General features: G+C 35.8%; 1 non-coding gene across 1 annotated transcript; it reads right to left on the minus strand.

Moving 5' to 3' along the window:
• Positions 1-12,202: 12,202 nt before the first annotated feature.
• Trnal-caa lies at positions 12,203-12,315 on the minus strand. Its single transcript has 2 exons — positions 12,278-12,315; positions 12,203-12,247 (listed from the first exon to the last, which is right to left on the minus strand). It is a non-coding gene; the product is annotated as a tRNA-Leu (tRNA).
• Between the last annotated feature and the right edge of the window lie 4,257 nt (positions 12,316-16,572).

Genomic DNA, 16,572 nt, shown 5'->3' on the forward strand with positions numbered 1-16,572 from the left:
GGAGGATTCTGCATTTCTTCATAAACTTCTTAGGGTTTTCACTCGCAATCTCTGAAACAAAATCAATTAAAATTGAAATCAACGATTTGCTCCTGCGTAAATTCTTGCACTAATTTGTCAGGACCAAATTAACTATAAAAAATTGTTGCCTGACAATGAACAATAAATAACGTTGAAATTATAATTCTAAGTTGTAACATTTCGGAGTCTATATCAGACTCCTTCATCAGACGAAAAATCTATTTTCGAAAATCTTCTGAATTGTGGCTTTTGTTTGACATTAACCGTCGATACACAGAAACAGAGACTGCATAGAAACGTTGATTAATTTTGAAATTACCGGATGACAGTTCCTTCTTTAGTAAATTGATCCAAATATGATCTATTCCTACCGAACAATTTGCCAAATTATTATCTTGATCTAATAGAATACACGTAGACTCTTTAATCTTTCGTTTACAATGGTTTGGTTCCGTCATTAAAATTTTAGTTTTATCCCAGTCCATCATGTAGTCTCCCGACAAATGTGATCTGCAATCTGTGATCGATTAATTTCTCTATTTTTAACATAGATTAATAAATAATAATCTATGATTTTTAATATTATTTTTATGTTCGCGTTTTCTTATTTCTAGAGGTCTGGACGTTTCACCTGTATAAGTTTTACCACAAATACAGGGTATGTTGTAAATACAATTTTTTGATTTTTGTTTTTCGTTCAAAGGTTTAGTGTTTGTTAATATAGATCTTAAATCATTTTGCGTTTTAAAAACAGTTCGTATGTTGAATTTCGAACCGATTCTTCTTATTCTTTCTGAAAGGCCATTAACATAAGGAATTACATTCAATAAATTTGGTTGTTCTTGACGGTTTGTTGGTTGTTCCTGATCATTATTACGATTTTGGTTAGTCATTTTTCTCTCTAAATTTAATATTGTTTTTTCAATAAAATTTTCCGGGTATTGATCATCCCTAAGAAAATGTTTAATAAAGTCAACTTCATTATTTCTAATTTCGGGTGTAGATGAAATTAAATTAGCTCTATCATAAAAAGTTTTAATAATACCTCTTTTGACACTTACTTGGTGATTGGAATAAAAATTCAAATATCTATTAGTATGTGTCTTTTTTCGGTAAACGCACGTTTCAAAATAATTCGAAAACTTTTTTATTGAAACATCTAGGAATGAAATTTTGTTATCCTGCTCTAATTCCATTGTAAATTTTATTGTAGGTTCTTTGTTGTTAATATGATTAAAAAAATTCTCTAGTTCATCTATACCATGTTGACAAAACACAAAAATATCGTCTACATATCGCCACCAAGTCAGGCAACAATTTTTTCTAGTTAATTTGCTCCTGACAAATTAGTGCAAGAATTTACGCTGGAGCAAATCGTTGATTTCATTTTTAATTGATTTTGTTTCAGAGATTGGGAGTGAAAACCCTAAAAAGTTTATGAAGAAATTTCATAAATTAAACTTCGAAACATTGACATGCTGCATATCTCACAAGTCGTAAAACATATTGAAACACTTTCAAGTGAATCATTTTACCACACCCGCCCTAATCTCTAGAAATTTTGCGTTCTGATTCACTCTGTTGATCCGACAGATGCAGCACGACAAAAATTGGCCAACTTGGATCGCCTCAGAAAGAAATAAAATTCAAAAATTGCCTCAGACATAGAAAAAAAGGAGACGAAGGAAAAAAATTGTATTTTCATATTCACACGGTTCCAGTTGCCTCTTCAAGTCATCGAAGATGTTACTCTGAAATCGTAATCATTGAGCAGTCTAAAAAAAACCGACGAGAATATTGTATCGCACCAGCTTATTAAAAATGTCGGTAATGATAACGACTGTACTTAAACTTAACACCCCAATCTTCCTTTTTACGATTTTTCAAACTATCTTCCCAACCCAGCTGTCACACTATAACCGCAATAATGAGCTGGCAGTCACGTTTCTTGAGCAGTCATCGACTCCTATCTAGAGCGCAAGAAACTAACTATTTCCTCCAGTCGATCGTAAAACTTTCATTTTAATACGCCCGAACAAAAATCCAATCATAAAGTCAATCCCTTCGACGTCCAGGTTCCATAAAATTTTAACAACATCCCTAATAAATCACGGTGAACTGTTCATTTTCGAGAGTTGCTACGTGTCCAATTGAAACATCCGACATCTGACTGACACCTGTATACAATGACGGTGGTCAGATGAGGTGAGAAATTTGTCGGCCACACCTGGTAGCTCCAGAGAGTTGACAAGCCGGACAATGGTGTTGTTATTGGAGGATCACCGCTGTGATTGTTGAAAAAACAGTTCGGTTTTGGCCTCGAACACACCTCACAGATAGGGCTGTTTCCGCTGAGAAGAAACATCGTTTAAAGTCCTTTTGAACGAATGGCAATCCAAGAATAGAGATTCAAAGAGTTACTTCTCTACAGACATGAACAGGAGCATCAAAGAGATTTTACTAGATCTAAGGAAGTGAATTGAAGATAGCCACACTGCCAAATCACCCTGCCGAAACCGGGAGTATATTGCAATCAATTTATTATCAACATTTTTTCACAATTTATTGCACCAGTTCCGAATTTTATTGCACTTGCCATTTCCGAGTTATGGGATCAGTCTTTAAAAATTCATTAAAACAATAGTACTAACTCATTTGTATACAGAGGGTTACCGTTTTTAAATGAAAAACCCTATATTTCATTTGGCATTTGAATAGAGCTTTAGAGGACAAAATCGAATATACAGGGTGATTCATAACTATTGGGGCATAGGCTAAGGGCAGATTGTTTGGACCAAAATATGGCGATAGGACCAAATATGCCTCAATAAAATATTGCTGTGGAAAAAGATAGAGGGCGTTAAAGTTGACTTTTTTATAAGGGGACAGAATAATATTTTCTTCGAAGTTCGAAAGTCCTTTATTGAAAGAATTAGAGAAGGCATAGAAGTCGGTGGAGGCCACGTAGAACATTTTTTTTTCAAATCAAATCAAACTTTATTAACAAGTTAAATAAATCAAATATTTTCACAGGCAGTAATACTTTCTACTAACAAAGTAGTAACATTAAATTTAAGTTTATCCTTTTTATGTTACATTGTTTTTAATTATGCTTTATCGTCGAAATAAATCAATAAAATAAATAAATCGTTACTTCAAATCTTCTTCCGATGCTCTGAACTGTTCAATTGTGTTTTTCTTAAAAACTGATGAAAAAATATACAGTAAAATTATTAGCAAAACACGGAAAAAAAAATTCAACTTCAACGCCCTTTCTCTTTTTCCACAGCAATATTTTATTGAGGTATATTTGGTTCTATCGCCGTCTTTTGGTCCAACCAATCTGCCCTCAGCCTATGTCCCAATAGTTATGAATCACTCTGTATATGTTTCATGGGTTTTGGATTGCCCGTTTATTGACAATTCATTGACAATTTTCAGCAAAATGGTCCAATATTCGAAATAATGTAAGTAGGTTATCTTTGTAGCCAATGAATTGGAGTTTTTGCCAAAAAAATTGGAGTATCTGATATTTTCTTATATACAGTGTGAGTTTTTGACTCGTACAAATATTTCAACAGTATATTCTCTAGGTCAAAAGAGACTATTTTCCAATTCGGTTCGGTTTTAAAGATACAGGGTGTTGAAAAACCATAAGAAAATGTTATTTTTAGTTCTACCTCACAAACGCTTTTATCGAATTAAATGAATTCGGGAATATAGTTTCTCCTTCATTTAATGAATCTTTCGAAACACAAAATATAATTCAGGTCTTCCAGTTTTCTCAGTATGACCATTACGTACCATAAAAAATTCGAAGAACCGAATTCTTGAATCAAAGTTGGACGCAATCTAATGAATATTTGAACGTTTCGTAAGATAGATGTATTCCTCATATTTTCTCGACGTTTTCGAGAAATTTGATGTAAAAAGTATCTGTGAAATTTGGAAAATGGGTACTTTGGCCGAATACAACTCTGTTTTAAAAATCCAGAGATGTGTTGTGTCATATTTAGCCAGTCATCCTGAATCTAATTTTGTTTTTCCAGGGGTGGCAGAGCTCATTATGAAAACTTAGAATATCTATATCTTTTTATCGTGACCGAATCAGGAAAATGGTATAGGAAAAAAGTGTTTTTTTTTACCTCAAGAATTCACTGTTAAAATATTTGTACGAGTATTTGTACGAGACTCACTCTGTATAGATCTGAGGGGTCGAAAGCAGTGTTGCCACATTTTAATAATGCAACATTTTTCCTTTATCTTCAAATGGAACACACCATATAAATGGCAGCAATTGAAAGAAAGCTCTTGAAAGATAAAAAAGAAGTTAATTTCTGTTTAAAGGAGAAGGAATTTCCATCATGAGTTCATTCCGAAAAACCACCCCCATAAAGGTGGCATTGAACATCAACATTATGAATAGGAAAGAGATGTCGAGTGGTGGTTAGTTTGAAAGTTATTTATGCTCGGTACACAACCCAGTTAAAAATTTTCAAAATTATTCACGAAATAATGTAATAATTGAACTTACCGTCAAAAGGTGATGTTGAACAGACAGTTGAACCGTCCAAACTCAAGAACCTAGGAGTTTTGAAGAATCCAAAAATAATTTTCGAGTTCTGTATTAGGGAGAAAGAATTCCCACGATGGCATCCAATTTTTATTAATAAGAAAGAGGGGGCAGATTGATTTAAAAAAACTTTTTAACTAAACCATATCAAACATCTTCTCCCAATTCGAAAAATGTTGGAAGTTGGTGTTACCCTCAAGTGGTTTTCTTAATGTCAAAAATAATGTTAGCTTATTAGCTGATAAGATTCGATCCTGCGAAAGTTTGAGTCATTCTCCTAGCCAAAATTTGTAGAAGTTACGCTCCATTCACTTTTAAAAGAGCAGTCGGCTGGCCTTGGAAATTTGACACATTCCACACTGTACAGTACGGAAATGTGAGGTTATGACGCTTGTTAAAACATTTTAGGATTATCAGTTGTCCGTTATACCATTGAGTATTTTAATACTCAATGTTTATACCTAAGAGTGTCAGTAATTAGGTATTTTATCACAATGTGAATTCAGTTCGGAAAATATGAATTCGAAATAATATGTGTTGAACAAAATGAACTTTTGTATATAAAGTGATTGAAGGGATTTCTTATCTAGTTTTTTGCATGGAAATTACAAGAGATCAGTGTTGATTATATATTATATTTTTGCTATGAAATGATATTGAATTATTGACACATATAACATGTAGTTTCTTGAGAACAGTTAATGTTGGTTATCCTGATATTTTCATCTGAACATTCAAATTGTAAAAAAATTCGCAAAAAACTGATTCTGGGTGCAATTACATCATACTTTTAGTCACATGAAATTTTGTATTTATATAATCCATTGTCTCTTTTAATTTTAAAAAATGATGTCCATATCCCCTTATATTACCCTTTGTATTAAAGTCCCAGGGCTAATCCCTACGAACATTGGTTTGTGACCATCTGAATTATATCAATTTAAATCCATATCACACATACCTATCTTTCACCAGTTGGGAACTTCAGTTTCATTGCATTTGTTTCTGAAATAATGAACAGCACAAATTTTGATATCTTTGATGGACATTCAATGGCAAATGAGAGGCAATTCAATTTGTCACTCTCCGAAACAGCAATACAAATTGAGAATAACATTGCTTTGCTTGCGGGAAGAAGTAGTTCAACCTACTGCATCGAAAGAACATTGAAAATTCTTTTATTTTGGGAGGATACACAATAAGCATTTATAAATTGTGCCTTTTAAAATTTTTCTTTTCACCGTAGTTTATACTTGTGATTTTGCTGTATGCAATGTATAAAAATGATTTTAAGTTTAAAACTTACTATTTCACAATCTATACTGATAATTTTTTTAACCGTCTAGATATTCAATAATCCAGATTTGACACTGAAATAGTATCTGTACTTCTTAAGGGTCCCATATGTATCTTAAATATCTCAGAGCTTTATCAAGTCAAAAGCAGTCCAAATAATCATCCAATAAGTATAAATCTGGCCAAGACCTCAGCACATGTGGTATATAAATATTAATTCATCATCTGAAGAATAATCAGACTTATTAAATTCGAGTATTTCAGTTTCGCCTAACAAGTGAATATATTAATCACACTTTTTCTCCGTTTTATAGTTCATTATTTCTGTTGTGTCTACTTCAGACATTGGTAATTATTTATAAAAATTACGCCGTATGTTTTTAAAACAAGGTGTATCCTACAGAACATCCATTGGTCCAATAACTCCAATATTCATTCCATTTTACTCAATCAAAGTAGGTAGAACTACATAACATACTTAAGAGGAAAGTTACTCTGGTTAACTTTGTGTGACGTCATTGTTACGTCATAGTTAAATGGTTATCATCGCCAAAATGTGGTTAACCGAACCACAACGAAACCACAGTTAACCACTAGCTTTTACAGGTGACATAAACGTGAACAAACTATAGAGATTTTCGAAAATGTATTCAACTCCACACTGTGTAATTTATCAGTTAAAACTCCTAGAGCTTCCAAAATAGATCCATGTTGGACTCCTCACATTTCAGCCAAAAAGTAAAGTTTTTCTCGATCATCATTTCCTCTTCTTCCACAATCTCCAAAACCACAAGGCAAATCCTACACTCCAACCAATGAGCAGCATCCAGAACGCCCCTTGCATCTTCGACAGATTCAGAATCGTATTCGCCTCCCCAGAATAGGAAGAATAGAACAACTCCGAAACCTTCCTCTGCTCTCGATCCACCATTCTCCTCATCAAAATATCGTCAAAACCGTAAGAAACAACTTGGAGAATCTTCTTGTTGATGTAGTCGTAGTACGGGGAATTGTATGGAGTGTTGAACGACAGATAGTTCTTCAAGAAACACTCGTTAACGACCTTCAAGTGTCTCCTGCTGTAACCGTCCAAGACGTCCATATTCACCAGGAATCTGCCCGGTAAAGATTCCACGATCATTCCGAACCTACCAGTTCTCATCATCCTGTTTATGTAATCCCGATCGTTGCTGTGCAAGAACAAATCCGCTATTTTGGCGTAGATGCCGCCCAAGGAACGAATGCTTTCCCTCATGGCCGCAATCTTGAAGAACCAGTGTATCTTCCTCTCCAACATGTCTTCGAACGTTCTGACGTCTAAGTGGAATCGTGGTAGTTGCATCAAAGTAGTCAAGCCGGCGTTGCAGTAGGTTACTATCCAGAGTGAACCCAAACTCCAGAATAAGATAACAGTGTGCATGGCCAGGGTTCTGGATGAGGTCCCTTCGAAAGAACCACCAACGAGAACACTGATGATGACAGTCAAACTTTCTCCTAGTGGAAACCTGGACCTCACCATCTTCTCCAAAATCGCCAGGAGGATGGCCAAGACTCCAACAACAACCATCAGAAACAACCAAAGCGTCAGATCGAAGTACTGGAACATGAAAGTGGATTCCGGTAGAAGAACTGGCTTGTGGACAACGAATTTCAAGCACTGTTGATAGTAGGGAGTTGTGATCTGAATCCTGAACCTTATTGGCTTGTTAACCAACCATATGGCTCCGATGTTCAATTCCGAAGTCCCGTTACCAAGCCTTTCGTTCATGTAAAGGAACGGATCATTGGTCTGCTTTATAACCTCAAACGAAAGAGGAACATCTTCCAGAATTAACTTGACTAGTTCCACGTCAAACCCTGACAGATGTTCGTCTGCATCCTTGATGTAAGGGGTTCTTGCATAAGCTAAAACATTGAAGGTTACGTTCAGTTCCTTCACCGTATTCACCAAATTCCACTTGGGTCTCTCTAAGACCTTCGTAAGGTTGAACGAAAGATGATTCTCTGCTAGTATATTCCGTTTTTCAAGAACTTTATATAGCATGACTTCAGAATTAAGGATATTGGCTGTATGGAAAAACTCCATACTTGAGTTTTGTCTGATTACCAATAGATCCAGGTCATTTTTCAAGCAGATGTTGTAAAGGAGTCCAAAATCGAAATCGTGAACATTGATCGCAATCATCAGAACTCTACTGTGAGTTGTTATAAATTTAAGCTCTGATCGCAATAGTTTCAACATTGCTTCTTTCTCCTCGACCACCACAAGGTTCATTGTGCAACGTCGCTGGTTTTTTATCGGGTTCAAATCTGAAATAATGAACGATACGTTTTCGTTTGCCAAAAATATCATGAGTTTGCCGAATTCGTCGCTCGTTTTTCCATTGAAAACGCACACTGTATCGACATCTTTGACCATTCGTCGCGTTGTTTCTAGGAATACGTTTCCGAATATGCTTCTTATATGAAAGAATGTTAGATAGTAAATGAGAAGGGCAAATGTCAACATGTTGATGTTTTCGGGCAGGGATAATGAACGAGAATGAAATGATTTCTGATTTTCAACTTTACATCGAAAGTGTAGTATTTCTACCCTATCATTACACTGATGGATTTTTGATTGAACTAAGTAGTCAAAATGCTTTCAAAGTTTTGAAAGTTTTTAGAATTCTTCCCTCAGTTAATTGATGTCTCAACGTATATCTATAGATAATTCGTGGGCTAACATTTCGGAAATTCAATGGTTCCATCTATACAGGATGTCCGGATATACCTATACTTCATTCACTTTTATTTTAGCAGTCGGTTAGCCATGGAAATTTGACATATTTCACTCTGTATAGTACGAAAATGTGGGGTTATGAACCTTGTCAAAACATTTTTGGGTTTTAAATCAACGCTATGTGCCCGTTCTACGTAAAAGTTTCTGTTATTACAGAGTTCATCACAATGTCGAATCTCTTCGGAAAATATGTGACGAACATAATTGAAGTTTATACAAACTGATTGAAGGCATACCAAATCCAGTTATTTGCATGGAAAATATAAGAGATCAGTATAATATCACAATATGCACTAGCTTGAGGAGAGTTAATGTTCGTTATCTTCTTTGGCTAACATCATTTGTAGATTTCAAAAATATTAACCAGAAGATGAAATGCATATGATGCAGTGGTTGGGAATGGGTATCTCCCGAAGGAATTAACAGATAATTACAAGAATGTTAAATTCGTCAACAAAAATCATCTTGCATCAATATAAGTGAAAGGAATTAAAGGAAGTTTCAAGTTAAGATGAACTTCACCTTTGAACAAAAATTTCACATGATTGAATAATTAACAGGACAACTGGCGCGTATTTGTGGCTATTCATCTTAATACCTTGATACAATTATAATAATTGTATTCAAATTTTTCGGGCTATTTATTGGAAATATAATTTTTTTTCGTCGACCGAAACAAAAATTACATTTTACTTACTAATTTCTAAACGAAAACTTTACTCTTTTTGAAGTCAACTACCTACTTTTTCTTCTCATACACTTTTCGTCCTCAAACACTTTTCGTCCGCTCTGTTCCTCGCTTAGTTGAAGATGCGATAGTGACGATTTTATCAATTTTGAGAGCCAGACTTCGAGGCTTTAGTCTATCTATATTCTCGACGACTTTTGAGAAGGATTGCACTAAATTATATGCGACTTCGATTGCAATGGTTCAATGATCTCATGAACTTGAACGATAAATTGAGGTCGGTATACTGTTCGCAGATGAGCCGATATATGGACGGAATATCTTTGAAACGTCACATTTTGAAATGACCATTTCAACCGTTTCCCAAAAAAAAATTATTTTAGGTACTTAAAAATGAAAAATAAAAATGGGTATTTAAAATTTAAATCGTTTGGTTTCCGTTTCCTTTGCACAAGTGGGCAACATCGACTGAAATATGCGTTGATAATAAAGGACAACAAATACACTATCTTGATGAGATAGACAAAGATGGCTGTCTATGAAGTCTGCGACGAACGAGGAAAGTCGTAAAATTTTATGGGATTTTTATGATCGCTTGCTGTTGAGGGTCGCCAGTGAGTACGCGCCTTATGATGGCTGTACATCAACAGCTTTTATTTTATAAACAAGCCATTGTTCTTTTTATTTTCTAGTAGACGCTGTTGCCAAATCGTAAACTAGAAACTTCATATTTGAAGAATGATTTTTAATAGTTTCCGCGATGCATTTGAACAATTCATGAATTAAACTCATAGTTATTCAGTTCAAACTTGCATATGCTGTGAAAACCCAAATTGAGAAGAACAGGTGAAGCTCTGAGTACTCATGATGTTGCTCCATCCCTCTCAGGAAGGGGCAAAAAGACTTCTTCAACAATCTGATCGAAAATATGCAAATGAGATTTCAGCTTATGGTTGATGTTCGAGGAGGCCATACCCTTTACCGAACTCTATTTTTCATATTTTTTGAGTGAACTGAGTTTGTGCTACAAATACAAAAAATAAATTCTTTCTTGAAACTGTGGAACTTATAAAGAAATTGGCAAAAAATGAGTTAGATCTATGAGTAAACATTTAGATTTCTCATATTTGAAAAATTGGTGAAAAACAAAATGGAAACCTTCGAAACTTTCTGAGCTTCCTTTACTTTTATAGAGGAGTATATTTAACTTCACTTAACCGTGGAATAAGTCTACGTTCGACAGGGAACTGTGAAATGAAATATTTCTCGTTTTTTTTTTCAAATTATTTCCACAGAGTAGACTGCGGTAACGAAAAATAAGCATCTTTTCACATGGCTGCAAATTTCGTGAAGTTCCACTTATGGAATCGCTGAGTTAACTCGAACTTTCCCTATGGGAGAATCTTGAACCAAGCTTCAACCGACTCTTTGCGGTATAATTATCAATTTTCTGTCTGCTTCCTTTCAGTCAACTAGCACTTAAGTGGCCATGATCCTATAGTCTCCGTCAGGAAACGCCTAAATTAGGGATGCACAAAAGAAGATAATTCACTTATTAATATTAATATTTCCGTTTTCTGTTCGATACCTGCACGCGTTTCTCCAGGCTTGGTGGGTTCATGAGGAAGTCTCATAAACGTAATCTAATCTCGAAGACATTGTTATAACATTAGGTATGCGCATTTAGAGCGAACCGGCATCCGGGACTCGAATCAAATATGGGGGGCTAGAGGGATTCATGACTGTCTCTGAAAACGGAGGAAAAAAAATTCAGACACGATGTGGGCAGATTGGAAACATTTTCAATATTTTCCATCGCACCTTTTGGACATTGCATTAGTATTCACCTAAATACATTTATCTTATTGAACCAGTACGCAAATCCGAGCGTTATTACGTTTCCTTTTAGAAGCGATTAAAAAATGAAATACATGTCTGCTAAATAATGTACAGAGCGTCTGCCAAAAAATACCCAATAACTTATATGCGAAACTATAGGAGCTACCAAAAAAATTATCGAGCAACAGTTGTTCAGTCTTCAATAATTCAATAACACAATACGATTATGTCATTTGTATACAGAGTGACAATAAAAAGTTACCTTCTTTCAAATGGAACACCCTACATTTCAATTCACATTTGAACAGAGCTCAAAGAGACGAATTCAAGTATCTATATATAATTTTATTAGTCTCGGATCTCCCGTATAGGATTCATTGATAATATTCAGCAAAAATGGTCCAATATTCGAAATACTGAAAGTAGGTTATCTTTCTCGCTATCAAATTGCAATTTTTGCCAAGAATATCTTACTTTTAGTCCTTTTTAACAGTTAATTTCTGAGAGCTCAAAAGCAGTGTAGCCATATCTTGAAAATGCATAATTTTCCGTTTTTCTTCAAATGGGACTCCCCTTTTAGAATGGCATCATTAAAAAGCTCTTTAAATCCCAAATTTACAACAAAACACCTCACAGAATTTTTTCAAGTTAGAGACACGCACTGGGAAAATAATCGAGAAAACCAAAGCACAAACACCTATTTTAGAAGGTTTAATGTGGTCGTTTATACAGAAAATGAATGGGCTTGCAGAAATCTTTATGGTGTCTCCAATTCTGAAGTATCTTATTGGAATTAACGAACGCAACACTCAACCGAAAAGTCAAAATCTCGAAAGTATTTTTCTGAAACCATTGATAAATTTCAAATTAATATTTATTGATTTTCCATATTTTTCTATTTCTGCATAGGTATATCGAAGTTTCTTAAAATCTATTTAATAGTGAAGTAATCTCGAACATTGAATAAATTCCTCGCACAATAACAAAATTGAAGCAAAAAGTCTGTCAGAAGTGGGATTCGAACCCACGCCCTCAGAGAGGACCAGAACGCCCGAAACCTGTAGAACAGGCAAGTATCCTTGAGTCTGGCGCCTTAGACCGCTCGGCCATCCTGACGATGTTAATCGTTGTGAAATGACACAATCTCAAATTAGTGTAGAAAAATATATACAGGGTGAAATCGTGATTTTTTATTTCGTATAAATAGGTAAATAAATTTCAGATATCGATTAAAATTCATTCTGGGAGGATTCTGTATTTCCTCAAACTTTTTAGGGTTTTCACTCCCACGTTGTGAAATGACACAATCTCAAATTAGTGTAGAAAAATATATACAGGGTGAAATCGTGATTTTTATTTCGTATAAGTAGGTAAATAAATTTCAGATATCGATTAAAATTCATTCTGGGAGGATTCTGTATTTCCTCAAACTCCGACACGCTCGAGCATTTACAAATGACGATATTTAGTTGCATCTTCAAAGGACCACTGTCACTGGCTTCTTTGGATACAATTGACATAACCTCTAGAAATCTGACACGCTCCAAAAAAATTCACTATTTTGAACTCTTCCGTACGGCTTGCCCCACCACGCAAACCGTCAGATCAACGTGAATTTATTATCAGAGACACGTAGGGTATAAACAGTATCTTAATCTGACACGCTCGAGTATGTACCTACACCTGACGATTTTTTTTACTTCTTTGAAAACCTGTAGACGCTTTCCCCACCGCTGAAAGTGCATACATCATAGAACCTTTTTTCTTTCTACCTATCTAATCTTCAAAATCCACTAGGTCTTCACGTCGCTCGAGTAAATCCCGATCTAGCATCGTCGGCTCCCCAACTACAAGGCGCAAAAAAATTAACGCACATTCTGAAAATCTCAATTTTAATGAAAGTAAACTCTACATTGACTTTATAACTTATTTGTTATGTTTTGAACGAAACAAGACACGTTAAATGGAAGAAAAATTCAGGATTTCACCGAATCTCATGTGAAAGAAGAGAAATGAACAATTTTTTTCAAAATACTGAAATGCTGATAAGTGATTTAATATTTGTTATTTCCACCCCTTGCGTTAATTACAGCTCGGCAACGACGGTTCATACTCAAAATGAGTGATCTTAAAATGTTCTGATCTAATACTTCCCAGATTTCTCCGAGTTGGATTCCTAAGTCATTAAGAGTAGCTGGATGATTTTCTGAACTTCTCAGCCTTCTATTGAGGTTGTCCCAAACCTGCTCAATCGGATTGAGATCTGGACGGCCATTCCATTCGAGAGACTTCAACCCCTTCAAGGTACTCCTGAACAATGCGCGCACGATGGGGTCTGGCATTATCGTCCATAAAAATGAAATTTTCACCAATGTATGGGGCAAATGGCACTACATGCTCTAGAAGAATGTTCCTTATATACTTATCAGCATTCATAGCTCCATTATCAACGACCACTAGATCTGTGCGAGCAGTCACAGATATTCCACCCCATACCATAATCGATCCTCCCCCGAAAACAGTAGTATTCAGGAAATTGCACTGAGCATATCTTTCATGTGGACGTCTGTATACAAGGGAACGTCGATCACAAAAGCAGAGGCAGAATCTAGACTCATCGTGGAGAGAACTCGAGCTGGGCCTCTCACAGCGACACGAGGCCTTAAATCATATTCTCTGAGGCGATTTCTTATTGTCTGAGTGCTAATTTGCACCTCATGAGTTTCCTCAAGCTGAATTTGAAGGAGGCGAGCGGTTGCAAACCGTTGTCTCAACGAAGAAACTCTCAAGTAATGTTCTTGAATGGCAGTTGTTACCCGTGGTCTACCCTGTCCTGGTCTTCGGACATTCATACCTGCCTCCCTGAATCGCTGCAACATTCTGGACACACTTGTATGGGAAACTCCAAACCTTTCTGCAATTCTTGTGTATGTTCACCCTTCTTCTCGCAAAACTACCGCTTGGGCACATTCCTCTTGGATCAAATTGCGTGTTTCGCGTTGCATAGCGATCGAGTGTAGAAAATCAAACGAAAGTAAAACTATTGATCACTAGAATTGATCGAGAACAACTGATTTTAGAATGGAGCCAATACATTCAAAATCTGATAATATCGTCTTTTTTTATTCCTGCTGGGAAAAAACATCAACAAACCGTTGAAAGTGGATAACATATGCATGCATAATTCTGTTAAAAATAATTATCATTGGGAACACCTTCAGTAGTAGAATAAATTTGAGATTTCCATAATGTGCGTTAATTTTTTTGCACAGTGAATGTAACTGCAGAGAATTCACAGCGCATGAATACACTAGTAAATTTTCTAGAGAATTTTCGGCTGTTGCCAAACGGGAAGTATAATATAATGGACCAGAATGAGTAACTCTTGACACGGTCGCAAAATTTCTAAACATTCGTGGATATTCAACACAGCAAAAAACATAGATTTCGTAAGAAATTCAAAGCTATATGAACAGAATATTAGGCTTGTTCGTAGAGTGCTTTGCAACGGTTATGAACAGTACAGAGCAAGCGCAATTCTATTTTAGGGTAGCGCTTGCTCTGTACAGTAGCATTCAACAAATACAATACAAACTGATGTCTAAACTCTCTGAACCATCGAAAAAAGCGTCCCCTATGAGACAAATATTAGTAAAATACATATTTGTAATGGGCTGAGCCAATTTGTGCACCCAATTCTTCAGGAAGAAAATGATTTAACATTCCCAAGTTATAAGGGTACGAAAACCTGGGGCAACCGGTATGTACGGTACACCTTTTACATATATGTATCTACAAATGCATATAATCGCGCGTTTTCCCGCCCCATAAAAAGGTACCGTCCCCGCGGGAATCCCAACCCCCTGCAGAACGTACGCACCTCGGACAATGCGAAAATAATTACCGATATTTCCTCGAGCATTTTTTCTTCGTTCCCGTCCGTCTTGGTGCGGACCGGACGGGACCCAAGGCCCCGTTTCCTGTTCGACTGCACACACAATTGACTTCCGCTTTTCTGGGTCCGGACGCCCGACCGAAGGACGTAGTAAACGGCGCGCGGGTGATCTGCTCGGCCGGACCTCCCGCGGGCTCATCTCGGTCGGCGGCCGTGTCTGGTTCGGCGGGATATAACCAATTTCTTCCATTATTGTTTGACGCCTCTGAGTCGTTCTCCGATCGTGTGACAGTTGCGACTTGGATGCGGAAGGAGACGACAGGATATTTGTTCACTTAGCACTGTAACTTTTTGATGAATAATGGCTCTTGATGGCAGGTTTTGGTCGAACGAAAGGAGAATATGGCGAAACTGAGATTTAAACTACTCCACAAAAGATAAGGAAGTTCAGAAATTTCGTGAACGTTTCAAAAGTGGCCGATTTTTGTCCACCAAATGTTCAATTATGAGAAATTATATCTCAATGGATTTTTGGCTTCTCGTTTGATAACTGTCAGTTTCAGGAAAATTCTTTTAGTTTTAGTTGGAGAACCGACAATGAATGGGGATTTACTCGAGCGTCGTAGAGACCTAGTGGATTTTGAAGATTAGATAGGTAGAGAGGAAAAAAGGTTCTATGATGTATTAGGATATGAAATCGAAACACTATTCAGATGTAAGTACTTTTGCGATTTTAATTTGTAACTCCACATGTTTCGAGCTAATTCAGCTCATCTTCAGGAGTATAAAAATCACATAAGTGAAGCTGAAAAACAACAAAAACTCATGGAGAAGACGCAAAAATTCTCTACAGTAAAATACAAGGACAAAGTAAAGAAAATTCAAGTAAAAAACATCCAAAAACGGCAAAAGCAACAAGCTAAAGCAAACTAATGAAAGCTTACAAAAGTCAAAAAACAGCAGTCAAATTATGAAGGTCAATTATATAAAATAAAACAAATTCAACAGTATAAAAAAGTTTGAAAAAAGGAAATATAAGTTTTTAAAATGGTCCTAACTAAAAATAGCGGGTGTAAAAAAAACCGCCATGAATAAAGCTGAACTGAAAAAGGTAGAATGTCATTAATAGAAGAACTTACATAAAATCTTCAGAAACAATTCAATGAAAATCATCTGAAGTCATGCTAATGATCTGAAAAAATAGTTCTTTTAAATTACTTTAAGGGGAAGCAGTGGCCTTCAAACACAAAAATATCCCATTTTAAAAAATGGGCAATGTCGTAGATCGATCGAAGAAAAATCAGAACAGTTATAACCAAAACGAATGAAGATAAAAATTAAATTAAAATCGCAAAAGTACTTACATCTGAATAGTGTTTCGATTTCATATCATGGATCTCCCAGATGTTAGGACATTCAATTCTAATCTATGATGTATTCACTATCAGCGATGGGAAAAGCATCTGCAGGTTTTCAGA

This window comes from Coccinella septempunctata, chromosome 9 (genome assembly GCF_907165205.1).
Source record: "Coccinella septempunctata chromosome 9, icCocSept1.1, whole genome shotgun sequence".
Lineage (NCBI taxonomy): Eukaryota > Metazoa > Arthropoda > Insecta > Coleoptera > Coccinellidae > Coccinella > Coccinella septempunctata.